The following is a 15,039-nucleotide window of genomic DNA, read 5'->3' on the forward strand; positions in this document are numbered from 1 at the left end:
ACTGATCTGCTTTCTGTTTTCAAGATCTTCTACCCTCATTTGTTTTCCATATTTCCTTCTAGTTTCCACACATGAGAGAAAATATTTGGCCTTTGACTTTCTGATTCTGGCTTATTTCACTTAGCATGATATCTCCAGTTCCATCCACTTAAATAGCAAATGCCACAATTTTATTCTTCTTTATGGCTGAGTAAAACTCCATTGTGAATATATACCACATTTTATTTATCAGTTTTTCTGTTACATACCTTTTCTGGTCCCATAACTTAAAAAGGGGTATAAAGTTTCAGTTTAGAAAGGTGAAGAATTTCTGTGAATGGATCTTGGTGATAGTTTCCTATCAATATGAATGCAATTAATACCATCAAACTGTGAATTAAACCATGGTTGAAATGATAAATTTTTATTATGTGCATTTTGCCACAACAGAGAGTATAAATAATAATCAGATGGCTCATAATTTTTAAAAAAGTTATTTCTATGGATAAGCTAAAGAAAAAGCAGAAAGAGAAGGGTATAGGTAAATATGATTCATCCTGAGACATATTTTTGAATTCACATCACTCCAGACTCCAGGGCATTTGAAAATTTTATTCATTATTAAGCTCATTTTTCCCGTTGTAATGAAATTCTTTATTTGAATAACACCATAATAACCTAGTGTTCATTAAGTGCCAAGGTTCCATTAGGTGGCCAAAATGGCCTGGAGATGAGTGTTATTCTCTCCACTTTGAGTAATGAGTATAAGCAGAGAGGTGGAGAGATTTATGTACTTACTGCACATAGAAGCAGGTGATCGATATGGGACTAAAATGTTCATTTTCTCATTTCCATTGTAGGTCATTCTCTCTTTTAGTGGTACAAAATAGAAATATTATTCATAACACCAGATAAAATTTCTTGGTGATTTGTTATGGCATGATTATTACTGTATAGACTACAATGATGTTTCAATAGTAGAACTTCAGATTATGAGAATGTTTTTAGTAATGACTGATTTTTCCTTTGGACAACAAATATACATGTCTAATAGTAAAGATGAATATCCATCAATTGTTGGAAGTCAAACAAATATAGTCCACCCTCATATCATATAAAAATTCTTTAGTGTGATATAGAGAAAGGCAGGACCTTTTAAGGATTGTTGTACTAATAAACTGACAGATTGAATGATGTTGCTCCCTCCAGCTGAAGTCTGTGTTTGTGTTAAAGCATCTGTTGTAAAGGATGTACTTCAAAGACAGGATCAAATCCATCTGTTGATGTAAACAAGACATTTCAGGGCCATATGTATTGTGTTGTAAACTACTTAGCTGAGCTTACTCTTTTGTGTAAGGGAACATTTAGTGACCTTCCCATAAAAGCCCTAGATTGGGTGAATATCCATGTATTGACACTTCCACTCAGTGTTTTTCCTCTGCAGTTCCCAGGATCATACCACTTTGAGAGATGACACTAAACTCTTAACTACAATCATTTCAGAGAAAAGCCGTATACTAGTCAACCTTCAGAAAAACAAAAACTTGTTGATGGTGTTCTCCACAGTTCCTCTAATCCAGGTATAAACTTGTAGTTGTACTCTGGAATAGGTTGAAAAGTTAATTATTAAAGATAATAAAATTGCTATCACATTATATAAAGTGTTAAAGGGGAAGAGAGAAAAATTGGGAAAAGAAGAGAAAAGACAGAAAAGAATAATATAAACCAAGGTAATAAAGAAGAAAAAGATGAATAGGGGGCAAAATTTGAGGTAGTAGCTGGTAATGTAAGAGGAAAAGAGGGGCTAAGAGGATTGGATGTATAGAATGATTGCACTCAATACTTTAAAACATAGAAAAATACAATCAAATAGGTCAGGGACACAATATTGAATATGAGGATAGCAACTATTAAATAAAAATGAATAATATAGGTATGGTCAAAGTTGATGTTAGAGCTGTTTATAGTATACTGTATGAATGAGAAGGTAATTCATTTTGAGTTTTATTGTTCTGGACTTCATCAGGATTTGGGCCATTAGAAGATGTCCATTACTCTTCAGCTTTTTATCCCCCAAAGGTGCCAGGGCACAGGAGCCACTCCCATGGTTGCTATGGACCCCTCATCAGCCAGTTCACAGTTTTCCTTTGTCAGTCCAGGGGCCTGAGGCTGGATGCTCAGAGGGTGCTGTGCTGCCCCTGTTGGCTCTTTCTACTGCGTGCAGGAGTATAGGATGCAGGAATCAGGGCTATTGCTCTGAATGCAGTGGGACACCATGCACTGTTCCCCTCCTCAGGGCCCTCTTCAAATTGGCATAGAACTTGGTGGCTGTCTGCAAGCTCAGGACCTGTGGTTGTGGGCTCTCCATGGTAGTCTGTGGTGTAGAAGTGTCTCTGCCCTGACCAATGCAGGTCACCCGGGCTGTGGCTTGTGCCTGCAAATGTTGAGTGTAGTGCCCTTCTTCTGCCTGGGACTGAGTCAGCTGTCCTGTCAAGGACAACTACCAAGGGTTGTGCATCTCAGACATCCACTCCCAACTCTTCCCAAGCCTCTGCAGAGGTCGTGTGAAGCTCTGGGTTAGGTTAGCCATTCCTGGGAGAGACCAGCTCTCAGATCCCCACTCTGCTATCCACAGTGAGGGGGATTAATTTGCAGCAACTTTCATCTAGTAGCCATTCCTCTACAAATTCCTTCCAGACAGATGATTGAGATGTTCCACTCTAGAGGTTCTCCTCTGGTTTTATTTGTTGCTATCTGAAGGTGGGGAGAAGCTATGTTGACTTAATTGCTTCTAGGAATACTGACCAGCTGTGAATTCCACAAAATGACTACCATGCTTAGCATGGCTTTCAGCTCACAATTTGGGTTGAACTGCTGTCCTCCACTGCTTCTGCCATGCTTTGATTTGGTCTGCTTTTCTTTCTGCCTCTTATTAAGGAGGTGAGTTTATGTGCTGTTACTCTTTCTTTCTCTCTCTGTTGCCCCTCTCCCTGGTATGGGTTTGGGGTTAAGCAATTCTGTCCTTGTTTTCTTCTCCAGTAACCAAACTTCAAGTCTCTCCAAACCTCAGACTGTCCAGTATAGACTCTTAGAGCATTGACTCTGTTATCCACTTTTCTGGCCAGCTGTTTTTTCTCTGCCTCCTTTCTGGATTGTGGAAGGGTCAGGGTTCATAACCTACCTCTGCTTTATAGTGAGATTTAGATTGATAGAAATAAGCCTATATTAAATGAAAAATTTAATATTTTTTTCTTATAATTTCATTATGTTTTACTCATTGTTGGGTAAGTGTAGTGTGTACCGATACCACATTTGTAGATAGTAAAGTTGTATGTTATTTTAGTCAGGTTTTTTGCTGCTGTGACTGAAAGACCTGACAGGTACAACTGTACAGGAGGAAAGTTATTCAAGGGCTTATGGTTTCAGAGGTCTCAGTTTATAGAAGCCTGGCACCATTCCTTGGGGTTCAAGGTGAGGGTGAACATCATGGTAGAAGAGGGAGGGAAGCAGCTCACATGATGATCAGAAAGCAGAGAGAGAGATATCTCCATTTTCCAGATACAAATATACACCCCAAAGCCACACCCCAATACCCCACCTCCTTCAGCCACACCCCACATGCCTTATCAGTCAATTAATCCCATCAGATGATTAATTCACCAATTGAGTTAAGGCTCTGTTAACCCAATCATTTATTCTCTAAACCTTCTTGCATTGTCTCATACATGAGCTTTTGAGGGACATATTACATCCAAACCAGAACATATGATTTTTGAATCTACCAAGACTAATGACAGGAGTCATATATTAACTGATTTTTAAAAGATAAATCATATTTGACTGAACACTTTTATCCACAAAGAATGGAAAATGGAAAACCCAAGAATGATGAAAAACTCCTGGGACAAACGGCACATAACAAACTACCAGCTTTAACCTACAGTTCAGGTAGGGCAGTCCTAGCTCTTACAGAGAGTTCACAAGCATTCTAAATGCAGTTTTGTACCACTGTTGTGGAATAAAGCAAGGTATATTTGATTCTTCTTATTTTATCTTAATGAGAATGGCTTTCCTTAAAGGGTATGGACATTTTTTATTCTGTATTTTTTTCTTCAAAGAATAGAGTATATTACGAGCTATAATGGACTTGTTACCTCTCCTGCTTTTAGTCTACTAATGTTGCTCAGTTGATTGTCTCTATATGGGGTGTGTATAGGAGATAAATGTCACAAAAACCAGTAATGCAAGAGTTCTAAGAATACTGGATTTATTACAACTGAGAAATATTGCTGAAGTTGTGTGGACTTCAGGTGTGAATACTTGTGAATGTGTGAATTAAAATATAAACAGAGTTGTAAGTACTTACTTGTTCATGTCTTTCACCCAACATTGTTTACATTTCCCAAAAGGTGTCCAAACACTATAGAAGAACAAAATCTTACTCATGGGTCAGAATCTTTCCTCTGAGCTCACAGGTGTTCTGGAACTGCAGCCTTTCCTCTTTGTATGGTTCCTGTCCCTGTGTATGGTTATGGTGCTTGGGAACTGCTCATTATTTGGCTCTCAGGTCTGTTTCCTACCTCCGCACAGCCACGCACTTTTCCTCTCCAACCTGTCCTTGGTTGACTTCTATTTCTCATCCTCCACAATTCCAAAGATGACTATAAACATCAACATTCACAGTGGGTTCATCTTTATAGTGGGCTGCCTGAAACTAATCTTTCTCTTTTTGAATGGAAACACTTATTTTTGATGGTCCAGGGCTACAAAAAGAAGAAATAAGACAAATATAAGACAACAGAGTGTAAAATTGCAGCAGAAAGATGAATACTCTTACCCTCATCCTCTTTCTCAGCACTGTCTGTTTCAACCTCCTCATGGTCCTTCTCTTGGACAGCCATGTCCTCATTACTCTAACCCCTTGCCCATGTACAGTGAACTGAGGCCTGCTTGGCCTACACCAGGTTAAAATTGTGACCTAGGTGAGCCCAAGCCTCAGCGATGGCTGTGTTGTTGCTTAGCATACACACAGCTTGCTGTACCTTCGCCAGGTGTTCACCAGACACCACAGAGGGAGGCTGATAATTAATGCTAGCCTTGAAGTCATTAGGGTACCAATCCACAAACCGGATGGTATGCTTGGTTTTGATATCAACAATGGCAGCATTAACATCTTTGGGGACCACATCATCATGTTAAAACAGGCAGAAAACTATGTATTTACCATGGCAAGGGTCACAGTTCAGAATCAGGTTGGCTGGCTCAAAGAAAGCAATGGTGATCTCTGCTACAGTAAGCTCTTCTTTGTAGGCTTTCTCAGCAGAGATGACAGGGGCATATGAGGTTAGAGGAAAGTGGGTGTGGGGATAGGTTTGACTGGAATTCTGTCATGTCACCATTCAGGACTCCATAAAATTTGAGGGAAGCCGTGATGGAAGACACAACTTGGCTAATAAGGCAGTTTCTGGATTTGGATGATGGCAATGATTGTACAATTATGTGAACACAATTAAAACTATGAATTCATATTAAATATCTACCATGATGTGTGGGTACTAAATATGGTTAAAATGGTGATTTTTTTGGTTATTTATACTTTACCTCAATAAAAATGGATAAAAAAGCAGATGCACCTTTAACAAATGCAGAGATGAAAGAAGTGAACATTACATGAACTTCCTCCAAGGTAGAGGGAAGGTCCAAGCCCTTTTGTGGACATTCATTTTCTCTTGTTATTCTTCCTCCATTAACATTAGAAAGTCCTCAGATACTGGGACAACATGGATTAATTTGGCTAATTATGAGCTCTGTGCATTTAACATCCAAGATCCTTTAATAATCAATAAAGATCCTGTGGCTTCAGTGTTTTTCTTTGATGGGCCATCCCAGAGAGCTGCATACTGTGTCTCCTGCTGTGCTTGAATGCATCAAGAAGCTCCCAGTTGACACCCTATCCATATGATTGCCGTTAACAGGGCCTGAGTCTAATTGAGCCCCGTCATGGGTAGATCTTGGGATCTGTACTTCTTGGTCATGACCCAGCAGAGAAGCAGCCTAACCCAGTAAGTGCAGAGGGAGCCAGTGGGTTTGGGAAGGATTATTGGAATATTGTTTTTTCAACATGAGGATGAACATCACACTTTGGAGACCCAGATGGGAGGATACCATATGAAAATTTCAGCTTTGGGGATTGTAAAGTTTACATTTTGGTTTAAGGTGGGAATATCAGAAATCTTATTCAAAATTTGCTCTCTACCCACATTGGTTCTATTTCTAGAAATCTCACCCACAACAGCACAAAATGGGTCCTTCTAAAGAGTTTTCTAAGCATTGAAAAGGGACTATGATAGCGATGATAAGGATGATGAGGAGGATGATAGAAGCCAGAGCATCATGAACTGATACAGAGGTCTTCTCTGGTTCCAGGTGCTGAACAATGTGTTCTGTCATTTATTTCATTTCATGTGTACCATCTCACTTTAGTTATGTATGCCAACTTTATTACTGTTTTATACAAAATGAAAAGTGTCTGGCTTATTTCCACTTAACACGATGTTTTCCAGTTCTATCCATTTACCAGAAAATGCCATAATTTAATTTTTCTTTATGACTAAGTAAAACTCCATTGTGTATATATACCAATTTTTCTTTATCCATTCATCTGTTGATGGAAACCTAGGCTGGTTCCATAATTTGGATATTGTGAATTGAGCTGCTATAAACATTGATGTTCCTGTATCACTATGGTATGCTGATTTTAGTTCTTTAGGATAAATACCAAGGAGTAGGATAGCTGGGTCATATGGTAATTCAATTCTTAGATTTTTTTTGGCCAATATCCACACTGCTTTCCTGGGTAGTTGTACCAATTTGCAGTCCCACCAACAATGTATGAGTGTACCTTTCTCCATATCCTCACTGGACTCTTTTCTCTCACAAACAGAAACTAGAGCAAAATAAGGAAAAAAGGAGGGATCCTGTGAAAGTAGAAGGGAATCACTGGAGTAGAGGAAGAGGATAGAGGAGGAGGGTGGAGGGACGGGAAAAGAAAGAACCATGGAATTAAATTGACCAAATTATGGTGTGCACATATATGAATACACCACATTGAATTTCATCTTTATGTATATTTTAAATCACCAGTTAAAAACTAAATAGAAGGAAAACCCATAGAGTAGAGGAAGGGGAATGGGAGATGAGGAGGAAATGAGAAAGTAATGGGGACTAAAATGAAGCAAACTATATTTCATGCATATATAGGTTTATCAAAATAAATCCTACTACTATGTATAACTATAATGCATAAATAAAAATATTTTAAAAAGAAAATGAAAATGTGCATTATATTTATGTAACTTGTATTCATTTGTTAGGTAGAAAATATTAAAGCCATGTTTGCATTGGGCTTTCTGACCATGGACATAGGGCACGATGCAGGAGAATCGGGCAGGCTGTCCCATCAAGAAGCCATTTCTCTTCCCAGCAGAAAGAGAGCCTTGCCCACTGTGTTCTTTCTTTTGGGATTTCTGGGGATCACAGGGCAGAGCAGTTGGGGTGCCTTCTGTATGCACTATGGAAGAACAGCCACAGGTCACAGTAGGGGAGACTCATGATCATTCAGCACAGATCTCTGTCTTGTACCCACTCTGGAACATCCTTACAGCTGATCATGGTCGTCCATGCTTGTAAATAGCCCACTCAATCTCAAAAGGTCACCTTATGTCAGGTCTTGATTTCATTCTTACTCACAGAACTGGGAAAACTTTAAAAATATAACTTGAATTGTACCTGTGGTTAAGACCTCTGCTAAAAACGTTCTGTCAGCTGGGAAATAATGAAACATTTAGTGGACCCAATTCAGAGTCTAACCATTTATTTTTTAATCTTTCTACAGTACTTATCATTTCTGAGCTGTAGGGGAAGTTGTTGGTATCTGAGACTCAGCATTGTTATCTAAGTTGATTTCTAGTTGAGATAACTCCAATGAGGAAGGATTAAATAGATATAGGGCCTTGGTATGTGATAAATGTGTGATGCATATATAAATTTAGGGAAAAATAAATGTGTTATTACTAATGATAAGTTTATTCTTCATGCTATTCAGCTAAAACATCAGTCACCTGATGTTGCTGTTTTCCTGTTTCCTTATGGGACATTTTATTTTCAGTCCTACAGATGTATATGCTCTGTATTTGGGAAGAAAAATCTCCCTTTCTCATTTTCAATTCTCCAGAGACTATGTTTTGCTTGGCATGAGGAGACACAGCATTTAAATATTGCAAATCAAAGAAATTAGTCCCAAGGTCTTAGAATAAAACAAGATATATTGGACTGCCTCTTAATTTCTTTTTATTAAAATTGTTTTTTAATTAAAAATGTTTATTTTAATAAAAAGGAAGCTTACTACCTTCTCCCATTTTTCCTTAAAGAGTAGGCTGCATTTTACTTGTTCCCTCCACTGCCACTGGACTTCTGATGGTGTGGAAGGAAGCGAGGAATAATGCAGAAAGCAATGACCAAATAGTATAGGAAGACCGGGTTATTTGCTACTGAGAAGTATTGTTGAAGGTGCATAGATATTAAGTATGTGCCGCAGCCCGGCTGGCTGCAGCAAAATAACCGGGAGGTGACGAACAACTTGTGTAGATTGATACAGCAGGAGTGGAAGCCATTTATTGCAGGACAGGAGCAGTATTTATACATTCCACACAGCTTATCTAATTAGCATAAACTAGATACAGCAGTCAACCAATCAGGAATCTCCACACTTAATGGCTCGCTTTTGTTACTTCTCAAACCACTCCCTCTGGCATTTTGCCAGGCACCATCCAGACTTGTTTACGAACTCTAACATTCCCCTGGCAAAATGCCAGGTGTTATTTTGACTTGTTTATAGACTCTAACAAGTATGAATACTTTTCTTGTGAAGACTTAAATTCAAATATATACAGAGTGCTGGGTGCCCATTTTTATATTTCTTTTTTAATCCTCTTTTCTTTTTCAAAACGTGTCCAATCAATATAGACCCACAAAATCTTACACGTGTTTCTGAATTTCAACTTGTGAACCTCTCAGAGGATCTGGACCTGCAGCCCATACTCTTTGGCCTGTTCCTGTCCATGTAGCTGGTCGCAGTGCTTGGCAATCTGTTCATCATCCTGGCCGTCAGCTCTGACTCCCACCTCCACACCCCCATGTACTTCTTCCTCTCCAACCTGTCCTGGGCTGATATTGGTTTAATCTCCACCACAGTCTCAAAAATGATTGTGAACATCCAAACTCAAAGCAGAGCCATCTCCTATGTGGGCTGCCTGACACAGATGTCTTTTTTTCTCATTTTTGCATGTATGGATGACATGCTTCTGTGATGGCCTATGACTGGTTTGTGGCCATCTGTCACCTCCTGCATTATCCAATCATTATGAACCCTTGACTCTGTGGCTTCTTAGTTCTGGGGTCTTTTTCGATTAGCCTTTTTGAATCACAGCTGCACAATTTAATTTCATTACAGTCTACCACCTTCAAAGATATTGAAATTTCTAATTTCTTCTGTGATCCCTCTCAAGTCCTCAGTCTTTCCTGTTGGGACTCCTTCACCAATAACCTTGTCATGTATCTTATTGGTGCCATATATGGCTTTTCCCCCCCTCTTAGGGATCCTTTTCTCATATTATAAAATTGTTTCCTCCATTTTGAAGATGGGATCCTCAGGTGGGAAGTACAAAGCCTTCTCCACCTGTGGGTCTCACTTTGTAGTTGTTTGTTTGTTTTATGGAATAGCAATTGGAGTGTACCTTGGTTCAGTTCTGTCTCATTCTTCTAGAAAGGGTGCAGTGGCCTCAGTGATGTACACAGCTGTCACTCCTATGCTGAACCCCTTCATCTACAGCTTGAGAAACAGGGACATTAAAAGTGCCCTAAAGAAGCTCCTTAGTAGGATAGTCTAATCTCATTATCAGTGACATATGATTCATTTTTAATTTGGAAAACCAGTGAAGTTTAACACTAGTACCTGTAAATCTTGCCTCTTTGGTTACATTATGTTGTAATTTAATAGCTTTAATTTCCCATGTTTCACAGTGGAATTGTTGTTATAAGGGTTGGGAGAAGAGATTAATGGGAGTTTAGAGTTGAGTATAAAGGTTCAGTTAGGAAATGAGAAAAAATTTTAGCCCTTTATGATGGTGATAGTTTTCTAACAACTTTAATGTTATTAATGATATTGAACTACAATGTTAATAATGACTAAAACTATACATTTTAGTATATTTCAGCACCATAGAAAATGTAAATTAATATTGGACAGATCTTTAATTTATAAAAGGTGATTAACATGAATATAAAAAGAAAAGAAAACAGCACAAAGAGAAGAGTGTAGGCAAAAATTATGATTTGGCCTGAGGCACATTGTAGAAATTACATTACTCCAGTCTGCAGTGACATTTGGAAAATTTGTTAATCATTGAACTCACCTTTTCCATAGTGATGGGATTTTTTATTTGAATAATACCACAATGACCAAATATTCATTAAGTTCCACACCACTTGTGGTGCTGTGTTGTGGAGATGGGTGCTATTCTCCCAATTTCCATTAAGCACAGAGAGGTGGAGAGACTTGCACACATTCTGCACATAACATTAGGTCAGTGATACAGGGCTAACATATTCACTTCCCGCCTTTCATCCCCGGTTGCTCTCTTTTCTACTGAAGCCAATAGAAATAATGTTCATAACACCAGAGGAAAATTCTTGGTGATTTATGGTGGAATTTTATTAATCAGTAGACTGCAGTGATAATGCCATAATAGGTCATCGGAATAAGAGGATGTGATGGAAAATGACTGATTTTTTAAAAATTTGGACAACAAATGTAACTTTTTTATAGTAAAATTGAATATACAAAATGTTAAAAGTTAAAGAAATATCCTTTTACATATTATTGGAAATTTCCTGTGTGATATGAAGAGGAGGACAAGAAGTTTTAAAGGATTGTTGTAATAATTAACCAATAAACTAAATGATATCCCTTCCTCAAATTAAATGCTTTGCTCAGTTAAAGCATTTATTGTACAGGTATGTACTTCAAAAACAGAATTAAAAACACATGTTGATGTAAACCTGTACATATTGGGGGCAATAGATATGTTGTGTAATACCTAGACAGATATTTCTTGGTAAGATTCTATAAAAACTGTTTATGGATACATAAATTAATTGACATGGAAACATTGTGAGGAAAATCCACTTATAAAATTTTTTATACTATTTTCCTTTGGAGAAGAGAGTGGAGGAAAATGAAATCATGCAGAGATACCAAGAACTGAAATTTCATTGGTAATTATCTAAATATCTACAAAATATTAGTTTTGATGCAAATATGACTTAACTTCCACATTTAATATAGGTATTTGGGCTATGCATGGTGGTGCTTGCCTAAAATTTCAACAAAAATTTCACAATTAGTTTTAGTATTGTGTATAATTATAATGCACCACCAAACCCACAAAATTAATAAAAAAAATATATATATATATAATTTTATTATATATATATATATATATATATATATATATATATATACACACACATACACACTTACATACACACTTACATACACACTTACATACACACCCACACACACACATAAAATACACATATAAGCATATTATATATATCTGGTCCTCTTGATATCAGTAATAAGCAATATTAATTGGCTGTTTCTCAATAACATAAATATTTTAAGGTCATTATTCTTAACACAGGTATAAGAATGGACCAACAAGAACTTCACAGGCATCCCAGGGGCTCCAGAGGCTGAGACAGGAGGATCAAAACTTCAAAGCCAACCTCAGCAAGTTAGGGAGGACCTAAGAAACCTAGCAAGATTCTCTCTAAATAAAATTTTAAAAAAATGCTCAGTGGTTAAGGCCCCTGAGTTCAATCTTTAGTACAAAAAAACCCTAAAACCCCAAAACAAACACAAAAACTTCACAAGGAGATGTTATGATTAAGTTGTTAGTGTGTGAAGCCAAAGTACCTAGATATTTCAAATATTCACAGGTCAATATGTTGTTAAAAAGGACTGAGAATCACTACTATACTCAATTTATGAGATTTAATAAAATTTTTCTTCTTTCCCTGTATGGAGCAAGAGTAGATGAAGGGGATTGAGGGGAGGGAGGAGAGGAGAGACAGGGGTGGTATGAGGGAACAAAATTGTCAAAACTATGCTATGTTCATTGCAAATAGGCCACAATGAATTCCACTTTTGTGTATAATTATAGTGTACTAATTAAAAAACAACAGATAAGAGACCAGTATAGGAAGGGGATAAAGGTGAGAGAGAAGGGTAGGGAAAGGGGAGGTCCTGGGGAAGGAGACTGAAAAAATTATGCTATGTGCAAGTACAAAAATTTCACAATGAGTTTTAGTATTGTGTATAATTCTAACACACCATCAAAATCACAAAATTAGTAAAAAAAAATTTTAAAAAGTCATATAACTTAAGTAATTGTTTTTCCTCTTTTACACATGAGCAAATTACCCTGGTGTGTTTCTATTATTTCCTGTTATTTTCTCTTTTGCTTTTTTCCCCCAGTTGAATCAGAGTGTGGTCTGGCAATATAATGGATTAGACTTGCCTTCAGGTCTCTCAAGTAAGCCAGTAGCAGTCGATATAGTAGGAAGTATTGACTAGAATGTCCATTAAGTGGGTATATGAAAGTTAGCACCCAAACTCTGGGGTTTAGCACATTCTCTGGTGTCAAAGTCTCCAACTAAAAAATGGAGAAAAATTAAACAAACAAAAACAACCAAAAAAAAAAAAATAAAGAAAAAAGGGAAAGTATTATCAGACTACTGTAAAATGGAGAGTCAATGAGAAAATGCCAAGAAATGTCTTACACAACAGATATTTTACTAAGATTTAATGGTCTGATAAAGAAACCTATATTGGATGGCAGCTGTGAAGAATTCAAATAATAGTAAATATTGGAGAGGAGGATGTGGAGAAAAAGGAACACTTTTACACTGGGTGGGACTGTAAATTAGTACAACTATGGGAAACAGTATGGGCATTGCTCAAAAGATGGGCATGGAACCACCATAACACTCAGCTGTACCACTCCTTGGTATTTATCTTAAGGAATTAAAGTCATGATACTACAGTGATGCATGCATACCCATGTGTACAGCAGCACAATTCATAATACTCAAACTATGGAACCAGCCTAGGTATTCAACAACAGTTGAATGGATAAAGACAATCTCTCTCTCTCTCTCTCTCTCTCTCTCTCTCTCTCTCTCTCTCTATCACACACACACACACACACACACACACACACGTTTTATTCATCCATAAAGAAAAATAAAATCATGTCATTTGCAGGAAAATGGAATGAATTTGAGATCATTAGTTAAGTAAAACAAGTCAAATTCAGAAGGTCAAGCGTCACATGTTTTCTTTCATATGTGAAAACTAAAGAGAAAAAAGGAAAAGAAATGTGGGGTAGGGGTTTCATGAAGATCCAAGGGAGATCAGTAGAATGGAGGAAAGGGACCCGGGAAGTGGGGGGAGGGAAAGCGAAAATGCTGAGGAGTGTTGTTGGACAAATTATGTTGTTATATTTTGTGCATATATGAATACATAATAACAAATTCCACCATTATGTACATCTACAATGCACCAATAAAAATATTGAAAAACCATATTAAATAAAAATTTCAAAAATGTTACTTCAAACTTCATTATGTTTTAATTATTGAGTGGTATAGTGTACGCTAATGCTACTTTTGTGGTCAGTGATGTATGATTATGTAAATTTAACTAAACTATATTAAAATTTTTTGTTTACCATGGCAAATGAGTCATATATTAAATGATTTTTAAAAGATAAATATTATTTGACTGAGTGCTGCATGTAGAAAGAAGGGAAATGAGAAGACCCAAAAATGTTGAAAAACTGCTGGAATAACTGGCACATAATGTTTTCCAGTCACTAACTATTGATCATAAATTAAGGTCTGGATAAGATAGTTTTAGTTCTTACAGAGTGTTCATAAGCATTCTTTGTTTTTTCTTCTTCTTTGTACTGGAGATTAAACCCAGGAGTGCTTAACTACTGATCCACATCCCAAGCCATTTTTATAATATTTTACCTAGAGATAGGGTCTTGCTGAGTTGCTCAGTGCCTTCTAAGTTGCTGAGCCTGGCTTTGAACTCATGATTCTCTTGCCTCAGCTAACCGAGCCACTAGGATTAAGTTCACAAGCATTCTAAACACAGATGGTAAGTGCCATTTTTGTAGAATAAAGTTAGCAATAATATTGAATTGTTTCTTAATTTTCCTTAATAAGTGAATTTTCTTTCTTTTTCTTTTTTGGTGGTACTGAGGATAAAAATTGAGGGCCTTGTGCAGGAGAGGCAAACACTTTACCATTGAGCTACATCTCAGTTCTAAAAGTGATTTTTATTACAAGGGGAAGTATACTTATTATTCTCTATATTTTTATTCAAAGAGTTGTATTTATTTTAGTTACCATGAATTTATCTCTAATGATCTTGGCTTTTTATGATAACATGCTCAATTGAGTGTCTCTAAAGTAGGTGTCCATAGACAATAGCACAGAATACGTAACTTGAGTGTTGTAAAAATTGTTTTGTCACAACTGAGAAGTATTGCAGAAGGTGTGTGTACCTCAAGAGTGAATATCTTACTTTGAATACCTGAATTCAAAATATATACTGAGTGTTGGGTGTTTCTTTATTGTTCTTTTATTTATTTATTTATTTATTCATTATAAATCTTAATACACTATTATACCATAATTTATCATATCTCTGATTATATACAATGTATGTTGACACCAAATTCACATCTTCATACATATATTTTGTATAATGATGAGGGTCTCCTTTCACTATCCATACAATTCCCCTTCTCCCTCCCTTTCCCTCCCACCCCTATTCCCTATCTAGAGGTAATCTTCCTCCCTTGCTTATTTTTTCTTTTATCCAACACTCTTTATTTTCCCAGAATGTTTCCAAACAATATGTTAGAA

General features: G+C 36.9%; 1 pseudogene; it reads right to left on the reverse strand.

Annotated features, from left to right (window-relative positions):
* Nucleotides 1-2,227: 2,227 nt before the first annotated feature.
* LOC114107678 (tubulin alpha chain-like) lies at nt 2,228-7,660 on the reverse strand (annotated as a pseudogene).
* Between the last annotated feature and the right edge of the window lie 7,379 nt (nt 7,661-15,039).

The sequence above is a fragment of the Marmota flaviventris genome, chromosome 1 (genome assembly GCF_047511675.1).
Source record: "Marmota flaviventris isolate mMarFla1 chromosome 1, mMarFla1.hap1, whole genome shotgun sequence".
Taxonomy (NCBI): Eukaryota; Metazoa; Chordata; class Mammalia; order Rodentia; family Sciuridae; genus Marmota; species Marmota flaviventris.